General features: G+C 43.1%; 38 pseudogenes; all 38 read left to right on the top strand.

The window, feature by feature from the left end:
• Positions 1 to 126: 126 nt before the first annotated feature.
• Positions 127 to 241, top strand: LOC128037257 (5S ribosomal RNA; annotated as a pseudogene).
• A 177-nt stretch (positions 242 to 418) lies between these two features.
• LOC128037171 (5S ribosomal RNA) lies at positions 419 to 531 on the top strand (annotated as a pseudogene).
• Positions 532 to 708: 177 nt separating this feature from the next.
• LOC128037219 (5S ribosomal RNA) lies at positions 709 to 822 on the top strand (annotated as a pseudogene).
• A 469-nt stretch (positions 823 to 1,291) lies between these two features.
• Positions 1,292 to 1,406, top strand: LOC128037403 (5S ribosomal RNA; annotated as a pseudogene).
• Positions 1,407 to 1,583: 177 nt separating this feature from the next.
• Positions 1,584 to 1,696, top strand: LOC128037387 (5S ribosomal RNA; annotated as a pseudogene).
• Positions 1,697 to 1,875: 179 nt separating this feature from the next.
• LOC128037345 (5S ribosomal RNA) lies at positions 1,876 to 1,987 on the top strand (annotated as a pseudogene).
• Positions 1,988 to 2,165: 178 nt separating this feature from the next.
• Positions 2,166 to 2,278, top strand: LOC128037170 (5S ribosomal RNA; annotated as a pseudogene).
• A 179-nt stretch (positions 2,279 to 2,457) lies between these two features.
• Positions 2,458 to 2,568, top strand: LOC128037364 (5S ribosomal RNA; annotated as a pseudogene).
• Positions 2,569 to 2,746: 178 nt separating this feature from the next.
• Positions 2,747 to 2,861, top strand: LOC128037160 (5S ribosomal RNA; annotated as a pseudogene).
• Positions 2,862 to 3,042: 181 nt separating this feature from the next.
• LOC128037223 (5S ribosomal RNA) lies at positions 3,043 to 3,155 on the top strand (annotated as a pseudogene).
• A 178-nt stretch (positions 3,156 to 3,333) lies between these two features.
• LOC128037168 (5S ribosomal RNA) lies at positions 3,334 to 3,446 on the top strand (annotated as a pseudogene).
• A 176-nt stretch (positions 3,447 to 3,622) lies between these two features.
• LOC128037363 (5S ribosomal RNA) lies at positions 3,623 to 3,733 on the top strand (annotated as a pseudogene).
• Positions 3,734 to 4,199: 466 nt separating this feature from the next.
• Positions 4,200 to 4,311, top strand: LOC128037308 (5S ribosomal RNA; annotated as a pseudogene).
• Positions 4,312 to 4,488: 177 nt separating this feature from the next.
• LOC128037382 (5S ribosomal RNA) lies at positions 4,489 to 4,601 on the top strand (annotated as a pseudogene).
• A 176-nt stretch (positions 4,602 to 4,777) lies between these two features.
• On the top strand, positions 4,778 to 4,889 carry LOC128037383 (5S ribosomal RNA; annotated as a pseudogene).
• Positions 4,890 to 5,066: 177 nt separating this feature from the next.
• LOC128037159 (5S ribosomal RNA) lies at positions 5,067 to 5,181 on the top strand (annotated as a pseudogene).
• Positions 5,182 to 5,358: 177 nt separating this feature from the next.
• On the top strand, positions 5,359 to 5,470 carry LOC128037360 (5S ribosomal RNA; annotated as a pseudogene).
• A 178-nt stretch (positions 5,471 to 5,648) lies between these two features.
• On the top strand, positions 5,649 to 5,761 carry LOC128037167 (5S ribosomal RNA; annotated as a pseudogene).
• Positions 5,762 to 5,939: 178 nt separating this feature from the next.
• LOC128037142 (5S ribosomal RNA) lies at positions 5,940 to 6,053 on the top strand (annotated as a pseudogene).
• A 179-nt stretch (positions 6,054 to 6,232) lies between these two features.
• Positions 6,233 to 6,345, top strand: LOC128037166 (5S ribosomal RNA; annotated as a pseudogene).
• Positions 6,346 to 6,522: 177 nt separating this feature from the next.
• LOC128037197 (5S ribosomal RNA) lies at positions 6,523 to 6,637 on the top strand (annotated as a pseudogene).
• A 178-nt stretch (positions 6,638 to 6,815) lies between these two features.
• LOC128037165 (5S ribosomal RNA) lies at positions 6,816 to 6,928 on the top strand (annotated as a pseudogene).
• Positions 6,929 to 7,105: 177 nt separating this feature from the next.
• LOC128037379 (5S ribosomal RNA) lies at positions 7,106 to 7,217 on the top strand (annotated as a pseudogene).
• A 176-nt stretch (positions 7,218 to 7,393) lies between these two features.
• On the top strand, positions 7,394 to 7,507 carry LOC128037094 (5S ribosomal RNA; annotated as a pseudogene).
• Positions 7,508 to 7,684: 177 nt separating this feature from the next.
• LOC128037304 (5S ribosomal RNA) lies at positions 7,685 to 7,797 on the top strand (annotated as a pseudogene).
• A 178-nt stretch (positions 7,798 to 7,975) lies between these two features.
• LOC128037193 (5S ribosomal RNA) lies at positions 7,976 to 8,089 on the top strand (annotated as a pseudogene).
• A 176-nt stretch (positions 8,090 to 8,265) lies between these two features.
• LOC128037212 (5S ribosomal RNA) lies at positions 8,266 to 8,379 on the top strand (annotated as a pseudogene).
• Positions 8,380 to 8,845: 466 nt separating this feature from the next.
• On the top strand, positions 8,846 to 8,959 carry LOC128037093 (5S ribosomal RNA; annotated as a pseudogene).
• Positions 8,960 to 9,134: 175 nt separating this feature from the next.
• Positions 9,135 to 9,247, top strand: LOC128037164 (5S ribosomal RNA; annotated as a pseudogene).
• A 176-nt stretch (positions 9,248 to 9,423) lies between these two features.
• On the top strand, positions 9,424 to 9,537 carry LOC128037091 (5S ribosomal RNA; annotated as a pseudogene).
• Positions 9,538 to 10,003: 466 nt separating this feature from the next.
• LOC128037196 (5S ribosomal RNA) lies at positions 10,004 to 10,117 on the top strand (annotated as a pseudogene).
• Positions 10,118 to 10,295: 178 nt separating this feature from the next.
• LOC128037362 (5S ribosomal RNA) lies at positions 10,296 to 10,406 on the top strand (annotated as a pseudogene).
• A 176-nt stretch (positions 10,407 to 10,582) lies between these two features.
• Positions 10,583 to 10,696, top strand: LOC128037135 (5S ribosomal RNA; annotated as a pseudogene).
• A 177-nt stretch (positions 10,697 to 10,873) lies between these two features.
• On the top strand, positions 10,874 to 10,988 carry LOC128037078 (5S ribosomal RNA; annotated as a pseudogene).
• Positions 10,989 to 11,166: 178 nt separating this feature from the next.
• Positions 11,167 to 11,278, top strand: LOC128037319 (5S ribosomal RNA; annotated as a pseudogene).
• A 176-nt stretch (positions 11,279 to 11,454) lies between these two features.
• Positions 11,455 to 11,567, top strand: LOC128037208 (5S ribosomal RNA; annotated as a pseudogene).
• Positions 11,568 to 11,746: 179 nt separating this feature from the next.
• Positions 11,747 to 11,859, top strand: LOC128037273 (5S ribosomal RNA; annotated as a pseudogene).
• Positions 11,860 to 12,037: 178 nt separating this feature from the next.
• LOC128037207 (5S ribosomal RNA) lies at positions 12,038 to 12,150 on the top strand (annotated as a pseudogene).
• The last annotated feature ends 64 nt before the right edge of the window (positions 12,151 to 12,214 follow it).

The following is a 12,214-nucleotide window of genomic DNA, read 5'->3' as shown; positions in this document are numbered from 1 at the left end:
AACTCATTCGTTATTTGCGTTTTGTGAAATAAATAATTTGAAGCGATATTTGGTCAATTTGCATTTAAATTGGCGCAAAGCTGCGATAAGGGCGACCTTTATATGAATAGATTGCGCAAGAGTTGGCGGTGCGATCATACCGGCACTAATGCACGGATCCCATCGAACTCATGATTAAGCGTGCTTGGCGAGAGTAGTACTAGGATGGGTGACCTCTGGGGAAGTCCTCGTGTTGCACCTCCCATTTTATTTCATATAATGTTTTTTAGTTGCATTTTCTCGGCGTGGTGTAACTCATTCGTTATTTGCGTTTTGTGAAATAAATAATTTGAAGCGATATTTGGTCGAATTTGCATTTAAATTGGCGCAAGCTGCGATAAGGGCGACCTTTATATGAATAGATTGCGCAAGAGTTGGCGGGTGCGATCATACCGGCACTAATGCGGATCCCATCGAACTCCATGATTAAGCGTGCTTGGCGAGAGTAGTACTAGGATGGGTGACCTCTGGGAAGTCCTCGTGTTGCACCCTCCATTTTATTTCATATAATGTTTTTTTAGTTGCATTTTCTCGGCGTGGTGTAACTCATTCGTTATTTGCGTTTTGTGAAATAAATAATTTGAAGCGATATTTGGTGAATTTGCATTTAAATTCGGCGCAAGCTGCGATAAAGGCGACCTTTATATGAATAGATTGCGCAAGAGTTGGCGGTGCGATCATACCGGCACTAATGCGGATCCCATCGAACTCCATGATTAAGCGTGCTTGGCGAGAGTAGTACTAGGATGGGTGACCTCTGGGGAAGTCCTCGTGTTGCACCCTCCATTTTATTTCATATAATGTTTTTTTAGTTGCATTTTCTCGGCGTGGTGTAACTCATTCGTTATTTGCGTTTTGTGAAATAAATAATTTGAAGCGATATTTGGTCGAATTTGCATTTAAATTCGGCGCAAGCTGCGATAAGGGCGACCTTTATATGAATAGATTGCGCAAGAGTTGGCGGTGCGATCATACCGGCACTAATGCAGGATCCCATCGAACTCCATGATTAAGCGTGCTTGGCGAGTAGTACTAGGATGGGTGACCTCTGGGAAGTCCTCGTGTTGCACCCTCCATTTTATTTCATATAATGTTTTTTTAGTTGCATTTTCTCGGCGTGGTGTAACTCATTCGTTATTTGCGTTTTGTGAAATAAACAATTTGAAGCGATATTTGGTCGAATTTGCATTTAAATTCGGCGCAAGCTGCGATAAGGGCGACCTTTATATGAATAGATTGCGCAAGAGTTGGCGGGTGCGATCATACCGGCACTAATGCCGGATCCCATCGAACTCCATGATTAAGCGTGCTTGGCGAGAGTAGTACTAGGATGGGTGACCTCTGGGGAAGTCCTCGTGTTGCACCCTCCATTTTATTTCATATAATGTTTTTTTAGTTGCATTTTCTCGGCGTGGTGTAACTCATTCGTTATTTGCGTTTTGTGAAATAAATAATTTGAAGCGATATTTGGTCAATTTGCATTTAAATTCGGCGCAAAGTGCGATAAGGGCGACCTTTATATGAATAGATTGCGCAAGAGTTGGCGGTGCGATCATACCGGCACTAATGCCGGATCCCATCGAACTCATGATTAAGCGTGCTTGGCGAGAGTAGTACTAGGATGGGTGACCTCTGGGAAGTCCTCGTGTTGCACCCTCCATTTTATTTCATATAATGTTTTTTTAGTTGCATTTTCTCGGCGTGGTGTAACTCATTCGTTATTTGCGTTTTGTGAAATAAATAATTTGAAGCGATATTTGGTCGAATTTGCATTTAAATTCGGCGCAAGCTGCGATAAGGGCGACCTTTATATGAATAGATTGCGCAAGAGTTGGCGGGTGCGATCATACCGGCACTAATGCCGGATCCCATCGAACTCCATGATTAAGCGTGCTTGGCGAGTAGTACTAGGATGGGTGACCTCTGGGAAGTCCTCGTGTTGCACCTCCCATTTTATTTCATATAATGTTTTTTTAGTTGCATTTTCTCGGCGTGGTGTAACTCATTCGTTATTTGCGTTTTGTGAAATAAATAATTTGAAGCGATATTTGGTCGAATTTGCATTTAAATTGAGCGCAAGCTGCGATAAGGCGACCTTTATATGAATAGATTGCGCAAGAGTTGGCGGGTGCGATCATACCGGCACTAATGCGGATCCCATCGAACTCCATGATTAAGCGTGCTTGGCGAGAGTAGTACTAGGATGGGTGACCTCTGGGAAGTCCTCGTGTTGCACCCTCCATTTTATTTCATATAATGTTTTTTTAGTTGCATTTTCTCGGCGTGGTGTAACTCATTCGTTATTTGCGTTTTGTGAAATAAACAATTTGAAGCGATATTTGGTCGAATTTGCATTTAAATTCGGCGCAAGCTGCGATAAAGGCGACCTTTATATGAATAGATTGCGCAAGAGTTGGCGGGTGCGATCATACCGGCACTAATGCGGATCCCATCGAACTCCATGATTAAGCGTGCTTGGCGAGTAGTACTAGGATGGGTGACCTCTGGGAAGTCCTCGTGTTGCACCCTCCATTTTATTTCATATAATGTTTTTTAGTTGCATTTTCTCGGCGTGGTGTAACTCATTCGTTATTTGCGTTTTGTGAAATAAATAATTTGAAGCGATATTTGGTCGAATTTGCATTTAAATTGGGCGCAAGCTGCGATAAGGGCGACCTTTATATGAATAGATTGCGCAAGAGTTGGCGGGTGCGATCATACCGGCACTAATGCCGGGATCCCATCGAACTCCATGATTAAGCGTGCTTGGCGAGAGTAGTACTAGGATGGGTGACCTCTGGGAAGTCCTCGTGTTGCACCCTCCATTTTATTTCATATAATGTTTTTTTAGTTGCATTTTCTCGGCGTGGTGTAACTCATTCGTTATTTGCGTTTTGTGAAATAAATAATTTGAAGCGATATTTGGTCGAATTTGCATTTAAATTCGGCGCAAAGCTGCGATAAGGGGCGACCTTTATATGAATAGATTGCGCAAGAGTTGGCGGGTGCGATCATACCGGCACTAATGCCGGATCCCATCGAACTCCATGATTAAGCGTGCTTGGCGAGTAGTACTAGGATGGGTGACCTCTGGGGAAGTCCTCGTGTTGCACCCTCCATTTTATTTCATATAATGTTTTTTTAGTTGCATTTTCTCGGCGTGGTGTAACTCATTCGTTATTTGCGTTTTGTGAAATAAATAATTTGAAGCGATATTTGGTCGAATTTGCATTTAAATTGGCGCAAGCTGCGATAAGGGCGACCTTTATATGAATAGATTGCGCAAGAGTTGGCGGGTGCGATCATACCGGCACTAATGCGGATCCCATCGAACTCCATGATTAAGCGTGCTTGGCGAGAGTAGTACTAGGATGGGTGACCTCTGGGAAGTCCTCGTGTTGCACCCTCCATTTTATTTCATATAATGTTTTTTAGTTGCATTTTCTCGGCGTGGTGTAACTCATTCGTTATTTGCGTTTTGTGAAATAAACAATTTGAAGCGATATTTGGTCAATTTGCATTTAAATTGGCGCAAGCTGCGATAAGGGCGACCTTTATATGAATAGATTGCGCAAGAGTTGGCGGGTGCGATCATACCGGCACTAATGCGGATCCCATCGAACTCCATGATTAAGCGTGCTTGGCGAGTAGTACTAGGATGGGTGACCTCTGGGAAGTCCTCGTGTTGCACCCTCCATTTTATTTCATATAATGTTTTTTTAGTTGCATTTTCTCGGCGTGGTGTAACTCATTCGTTATTTGCGTTTTGTGAAATAAATAATTTGAAGCGATATTTGGTCAATTTGCATTTAAATTCGGCGCAAGTGCGATAAGGGCGACCTTTATATGAATAGATTGCGCAAGAGTTGGCGGTGCGATCATACCGGCACTAATGCGGATCCCATCGAACTCATGATTAAGCGTGCTTGGCGAGAGTAGTACTAGGATGGGTGACCTCTGGGAAGTCCTCGTGTTGCACCCTCCATTTTATTTCATATAATGTTTTTTAGTTGCATTTTCTCGGCGTGGTGTAACTCATTCGTTATTTGCGTTTTGTGAAATAAATAATTTGAAGCGATATTTGGTCGAATTTGCATTTAAATTCGGCGCAAGCTGCGATAAGGGCGACCTTTATATGAATAGATTGCGCAAGAGTTGGCGGGTGCGATCATACCGGCACTAATGCCGGATCCCATCGAACTCCATGATTAAGCGTGCTTGGCGAGTAGTACTAGGATGGGTGACCTCTGGGAAGTCCTCGTGTTGCACCCTCCATTTTATTTCATATAATGTTTTTTTAGTTGCATTTTCTCGGCGTGGTGTAACTCATTCGTTATTTGCGTTTTGTGAAATAAATAATTTGAAGCGATATTTGGTCGAATTTGCATTTAAATTGGCGCAAGCTGCGATAAGGGCGACCTTTATATGAATAGATTGCGCAAGAGTTGGCGGTGCGATCATACCGGCACTAATGCACGGATCCCATCGAACTCCATGATTAAGCGTGCTTGGCGAGTAGTACTAGGATGGGTGACCTCTGGGAAGTCCTCGTGTTGCACCCTCCATTTTATTTCATATAATGTTTTTTAGTTGCATTTTCTCGGCGTGGTGTAACTCATTCGTTATTTGCGTTTTGTGAAATAAATAATTTGAAGCGATATTTGGTCGAATTTGCATTTAAATTGGCGCAAGCTGCGATAAGGGCGACCTTTATATGAATAGATTGCGCAAGAGTTGGCGGTGCGATCATACCGGCACTAATGCGGATCCCATCGAACTCCATGATTAAGCGTGCTTGGCGAGTAGTACTAGGATGGGTGACCTCTGGGGAAGTCCTCGTGTTGCACCTCCCATTTTATTTCATATAATGTTTTTTAGTTGCATTTTCTCGGCGTGGTGTAACTCATTCGTTATTTGCGTTTTGTGAAATAAATAATTTGAAGCGATATTTGGTCGAATTTGCATTTAAATTCGGCGCAAGCTGCGATAAGGGCGACCTTTATATGAATAGATTGCGCAAGAGTTGGCGGTGCGATCATACCGGCACTAATGCAGGATCCCATCGAACTCCATGATTAAGCGTGCTTGGCGAGAGTAGTACTAGGATGGGTGACCTCTGGGGAAGTCCTCGTGTTGCACCCTCCATTTTATTTCATATAATGTTTTTTTAGTTGCATTTTCTCGGCGTGGTGTAACTCATTCGTTATTTGCGTTTTGTGAAATAAACAATTTGAAGCGATATTTGGTCGAATTTGCATTTAAATTGGCGCAAGCTGCGATAAGGCGACCTTTATATGAATAGATTGCGCAAGAGTTGGCGGGTGCGATCATACCGCACTAATGCCGGATCCCATCGAACTCCATGATTAAGCGTGCTTGGCGAGTAGTACTAGGATGGGTGACCTCTGGGGAAGTCCTCGTGTTGCACCTCCATTTTATTTCATATAATGTTTTTTTAGTTGCATTTTCTCGGCGTGGTGTAACTCATTCGTTATTTGCGTTTTGTGAAATAAATAATTTGAAGCGATATTTGGTCGAATTTGCATTTAAATTCGGCGCAAGCTGCGATAAAGGCGACCTTTATATGAATAGATTGCGCAAGAGTTGGCGGGTGCGATCATACCGGCACTAATGCGGATCCCATCGAACTCCATGATTAAGCGTGCTTGGCGAGAGTAGTACTAGGATGGGTGACCTCTGGGAAGTCCTCGTGTTGCACCCTCCATTTTATTTCATATAATGTTTTTTTAGTTGCATTTTCTCGGCGTGGTGTAACTCATTCGTTATTTGCGTTTTGTGAAATAAATAATTTGAAGCGATATTTGGTCGAATTTGCATTTAAATTGGCGCAAGCTGCGATAAGGGCGACCTTTATATGAATAGATTGCGCAAGAGTTGGCGGGTGCGATCATACCGGCACTAATGCGGGATCCCATCGAACTCCATGATTAAGCGTGCTTGGCGAGAGTAGTACTAGGATGGGTGACCTCTGGGAAGTCCTCGTGTTGCACCCTCCATTTTATTTCATATAATGTTTTTTTAGTTGCATTTTCTCGGCGTGGTGTAACTCATTCGTTATTTGCGTTTTGTGAAATAAACAATTTGAAGCGATATTTGGTCGAATTTGCATTTAAATTCGGCGCAAGCTGCGATAAGGCGCACCTTTATATGAATAGATTGCGCAAGAGTTGGCGGGTGCGATCATACCGGCACTAATGCGGATCCCATCGAACTCCATGATTAAGCGTGCTTGGCGAGAGTAGTACTAGGATGGGTGACCTCTGGGAAGTCCTCGTGTTGCACCCTCCATTTTATTTCATATAATGTTTTTTTAGTTGCATTTTCTCGGCGTGGTGTAACTCATTCGTTATTTGCGTTTTGTGAAATAAATAATTTGAAGCGATATTTGGTGAATTTGCATTTAAATTGGCGCAAGCTGCGATAAGGGGCGACCTTTATATGAATAGATTGCGCAAGAGTTGGCGGTGCGATCATACCGGCACTAATGCACGGATCCCATCGAACTCCATGATTAAGCGTGCTTGGCGAGAGTAGTACTAGGATGGGTGACCTCTGGGAAGTCCTCGTGTTGCACCCTCCATTTTATTTCATATAATGTTTTTTAGTTGCATTTTCTCGGCGTGGTGTAACTCATTCGTTATTTGCGTTTTGTGAAATAAACAATTTGAAGCGATATTTGGTCGAATTTGCATTTAAATTCGGCGCAAGCTGCGATAAGGGCGACCTTTATATGAATAGATTGCGCAAGAGTTGGCGGGTGCGATCATACCGGCACTAATGCGGATCCCATCGAACTCCATGATTAAGCGTGCTTGGCGAGAGTAGTACTAGGATGGGTGACCTCTGGGAAGTCCTCGTGTTGCACCCTCCCATTTTATTTCATATAATGTTTTTTAGTTGCATTTTCTCGGCGTGGTGTAACTCATTCGTTATTTGCGTTTTGTGAAATAAATAATTTGAAGCGATATTTGGTCGATTTGCATTTAAATTCGGCGCAAGCTGCGATAAGGGCGACCTTTATATGAATAGATTGCGCAAGAGTTGGCGGTGCGATCATACCGGCACTAATGCCGGATCCCATCGAACTCCATGATTAAGCGTGCTTGGCGAGTAGTACTAGGATGGGTGACCTCTGGGAAGTCCTCGTGTTGCACCTCCATTTTATTTCATATAATGTTTTTTAGTTGCATTTTCTCGGCGTGGTGTAACTCATTCGTTATTTGCGTTTTGTGAAATAAACAATTTGAAGCGATATTTGGTCGAATTTGCATTTAAATTCGGCGCAAGCTGCGATAAGGCGACCTTTATATGAATAGATTGCGCAAGAGTTGGCGGGTGCGATCATACCGGCACTAATGCCGGATCCCATCGAACTCCATGATTAAGCGTGCTTGGCGAGAGTAGTACTAGGATGGGTGACCTCTGGGAAGTCCTCGTGTTGCACCCTCCATTTTATTTCATATAATGTTTTTTAGTTGCATTTTCTCGGCGTGGTGTAACTCATTCGTTATTTGCGTTTTGTGAAATAAATAATTTGAAGCGATATTTGGTCGAATTTGCATTTAAATTGGCGCAAAGCTGCGATAAGGGCGACCTTTATATGAATAGATTGCGCAAGAGTTGGCGGTGCGATCATACCGGCACTAATGCGGATCCCATCGAACTCCATGATTAAGCGTGCTTGGCGAGAGTAGTACTAGGATGGGTGACCTCTGGGAAGTCCTCGTGTTGCACCCTCCATTTTATTTCATATAATGTTTTTTAGTTGCATTTTCTCGGCGTGGTGTAACTCATTCGTTATTTGCGTTTTGTGAAATAAACAATTTGAAGCGATATTTGGTCGAATTTGCATTTAAATTCGGCGCAAGCTGCGATAAGGGCGACCTTTATATGAATAGATTGCGCAAGAGTTGGCGGGTGCGATCATACCGGCACTAATGCAGGATCCCATCGAACTCCATGATTAAGCGTGCTTGGCGAGAGTAGTACTAGGATGGGTGACCTCTGGGAAGTCCTCGTGTTGCACCTCCATTTTATTTCATATAATGTTTTTTAGTTGCATTTTCTCGGCGTGGTGTAACTCATTCGTTATTTGCGTTTTGTGAAATAAATAATTTGAAGCGATATTTGGTCGAATTTGCATTTAAATTCGGCGCAAGCTGCGATAAGGGCGACCTTTATATGAATAGATTGCGCAAGAGTTGGCGGTGCGATCATACCGGCACTAATGCCGGATCCCATCGAACTCCATGATTAAGCGTGCTTGGCGAGAGTAGTACTAGGATGGGTGACCTCTGGGAAGTCCTCGTGTTGCACCCTCCATTTTATTTCATATAATGTTTTTTTAGTTGCATTTTCTCGGCGTGGTGTAACTCATTCGTTATTTGCGTTTTGTGAAATAAACAATTTGAAGCGATATTTGGTCGAATTTGCATTTAAATTGGCGCAAAGCTGCGATAAGGCGACCTTTATATGAATAGATTGCGCAAGAGTTGGCGGTGCGATCATACCGGCACTAATGCGGATCCCATCGAACTCCATGATTAAGCGTGCTTGGCGAGTAGTACTAGGATGGGTGACCTCTGGGAAGTCCTCGTGTTGCACCCTCCATTTTATTTCATATAATGTTTTTTTAGTTGCATTTTCTCGGCGTGGTGTAACTCATTCGTTATTTGCGTTTTGTGAAATAAATAATTTGAAGCGATATTTGGTCGAATTTGCATTTAAATTGGCGCAAGCTGCGATAAGGGCGACCTTTATATGAATAGATTGCGCAAGAGTTGGCGGGTGCGATCATACCGGCACTAATGCCGGATCCCATCGAACTCCATGATTAAGCGTGCTTGGCGAGAGTAGTACTAGGATGGGTGACCTCTGGGAAGTCCTCGTGTTGCACCCTCCATTTTATTTCATATAATGTTTTTTAGTTGCATTTTCTCGGCGTGGTGTAACTCATTCGTTATTTGCGTTTTGTGAAATAAATAATTTGAAGCGATATTTGGTCAATTTGCATTTAAATTGGCGCAAGCTGCGATAAGGCGACCTTTATATGAATAGATTGCGCAAGAGTTGGCGGGTGCGATCATACCGGCACTAATGCGGATCCCATCGAACTCCATGATTAAGCGTGCTTGGCGAGAGTAGTACTAGGATGGGTGACCTCTGGGAAGTCCTCGTGTTGCACCCTCCATTTTATTTCATATAATGTTTTTTAGTTGCATTTTCTCGGCGTGGTGTAACTCATTCGTTATTTGCGTTTTGTGAAATAAATAATTTGAAGCGATATTTGGTCGAATTTGCATTTAAATTGGCGCAAGCTGCGATAAGGGCACCTTTATATGAATAGATTGCGCAAGAGTTGGCGGGTGCGATCATACCGGCACTAATGCCGGATCCCATCGAACTCCATGATTAAGCGTGCTTGGCGAGAGTAGTACTAGGATGGGTGACCTCTGGGAAGTCCTCGTGTTGCACCCTCCATTTTATTTCATATAATGTTTTTTAGTTGCATTTTCTCGGCGTGGTGTAACTCATTCGTTATTTGCGTTTTGTGAAATAAACAATTTGAAGCGATATTTGGTCGAATTTGCATTTAAATTCGGCGCAAGCTGCGATAAGGGCGACCTTTATATGAATAGATTGCGCAAGAGTTGGCGGTGCGATCATACCGGCACTAATGCCGGATCCCATCGAACTCCATGATTAAGCGTGCTTGGCGAGTAGTACTAGGATGGGTGACCTCTGGGAAGTCCTCGTGTTGCACCCTCCATTTTATTTCATATAATGTTTTTTAGTTGCATTTTCTCGGCGTGGTGTAACTCATTCGTTATTTGCGTTTTGTGAAATAAATAATTTGAAGCGATATTTGGTCGAATTTGCATTTAAATTGGCGCAAGCTGCGATAAGGGCGACCTTTATATGAATAGATTGCGCAAGAGTTGGCGGGTGCGATCATACCGGCACTAATGCACGGATCCCATCGAACTCCATGATTAAGCGTGCTTGGCGAGAGTAGTACTAGGATGGGTGACCTCTGGAAGTCCTCGTGTTGCACCCTCCATTTTATTTCATATAATGTTTTTTAGTTGCATTTTCTCGGCGTGGTGTAACTCATTCGTTATTTGCGTTTTGTGAAATAAATAATTTGAAGCGATATTTGGTCGAATTTGCATTTAAATTCGGCGCAAGCTGCGATAAGGGCGACCTTTATATGAATAGATTGCGCAAGAGTTGGCGGGTGCGATCATACCGGCACTAATGCGGATCCCATCGAACTCCATGATTAAGCGTGCTTGGCGAGTAGTACTAGGATGGGTGACCTCTGGGAAGTCCTCGTGTTGCACCCTCCATTTTATTTCATATAATGTTTTTTAGTTGCATTTTCTCGGCGTGGTGTAACTCATTCGTTATTTGCGTTTTGTGAAATAAATAATTTGAAGCGATATTTGGTCAATTTGCATTTAAATTGGCGCAAGCTGCGATAAGGGCGACCTTTATATGAATAGATTGCGCAAGAGTTGGCGGGTGCGATCATACCGGCACTAATGCCGGATCCCATCGAACTCCATGATTAAGCGTGCTTGGCGAGAGTAGTACTAGGATGGGTGACCTCTGGGAAGTCCTCGTGTTGCACCTCCCATTTTATTTCATATAATGTTTTTTAGTTGCATTTTCTCGGCGTGGTGTAACTCATTCGTTATTTGCGTTTTGTGAAATAAATAATTTGAAGCGATATTTGGTCGATTTGCATTTAAATTCGGCGCAAGCTGCGATAAAGGCGACCTTTATATGAATAGATTGCGCAAGAGTTGGCGGGTGCGATCATACCGGCACTAATGCACGGATCCCATCGAACTCCATGATTAAGCGTGCTTGGCGAGAGTAGTACTAGGATGGGTGACCTCTGGGAAGTCCTCGTGTTGCACCCTCCATTTTATTTCATATAATGTTTTTTAGTTGCATTTTCTCGGCGTGGTGTAACTCATTCGTTATTTGCGTTTTGTGAAATAAACAATTTGAAGCGATATTTGGTCGAATTTGCATTTAAATTCGGCGCAAGCTGCGATAAGGGCGACCTTTATATGAATAGATTGCGCAAGAGTTGGCGGGTGCGATCATACCGGCACTAATGCGGATCCCATCGAACTCCATGATTAAGCGTGCTTGGCGAGTAGTACTAGGATGGGTGACCTCTGGGGAAGTCCTCGTGTTGCACCCTCCATTTTATTTCATATAATGTTTTTTTAGTTGCATTTTCTCGGCGTGGTGTAACTCATTCGTTATTTGCGTTTTGTGAAATAAACAATTTGAAGCGATATTTGGTCGAATTTGCATTTAAATTGGGCAAGCTGCGATAAGGCGACCTTTATATGAATAGATTGCGCAAGAGTTGGCGGGTGCGATCATACCGGCACTAATGCCGGATCCCATCGAACTCCATGATTAAGCGTGCTTGGCGAGAGTAGTACTAGGATGGGTGACCTCTGGAAGTCCTCGTGTTGCACCCTCCATTTTATTTCATATAATGTTTTTTTAGTTGCATTTTCTCGGCGTGGTGTAACTCATTCGTTATTTGCGTTTTGTGAAATAAACAATTTGAAGCGATATTTGGTCGAATTTGCATTTAAATTCGGCGCAAGCTGCGATAAGGGCGACCTTTATATGAATAGATTGCGCAAGAGTTGGCGGGTGCGATCATACCGGCACTAATGCACGGATCCCATCGAACTCCATGATTAAGCGTGCTTGGCGAGTAGTACTAGGATGGGTGACCTCTGGGAAGTCCTCGTGTTGCACCCTCCATTTTATTTCATATAATGTTTTTTTAGTTGCATTTTCTCGGCGTGGTGTAACTCATTCGTTATTTGCGTTTTGTGAAATAAACAATTTGAAGCGATATTTGGTCGAATTTGCATTTAAATTCGGCGCAAAGCTGCGATAAAGGCGACCTTTATATGAATAGATTGCGCAAGTTGGCGGGTGCGATCATACCGGCACTAATGCCGGATCCCATCGAACTCCATGATTAAGCGTGCTTGGCGAGAGTAGTACTAGGATGGGTGACCTCTGGAAGTCCTCGTGTTGCACCCTCCATTTTATTTCATATAATGTTTTTTAGTTGCATTTTCTCGGCGTGGTGTAACTCATTCGTTAT

Source organism: Gossypium raimondii, unplaced genomic scaffold (genome assembly GCF_025698545.1).
Source record: "Gossypium raimondii isolate GPD5lz unplaced genomic scaffold, ASM2569854v1 Contig00235_ERROPOS10200000+, whole genome shotgun sequence".
In the NCBI taxonomy this organism is placed as follows: Eukaryota; Viridiplantae; Streptophyta; class Magnoliopsida; order Malvales; family Malvaceae; genus Gossypium; species Gossypium raimondii.
This window is presented reverse-complemented; position numbering and strand designations above follow the sequence as displayed.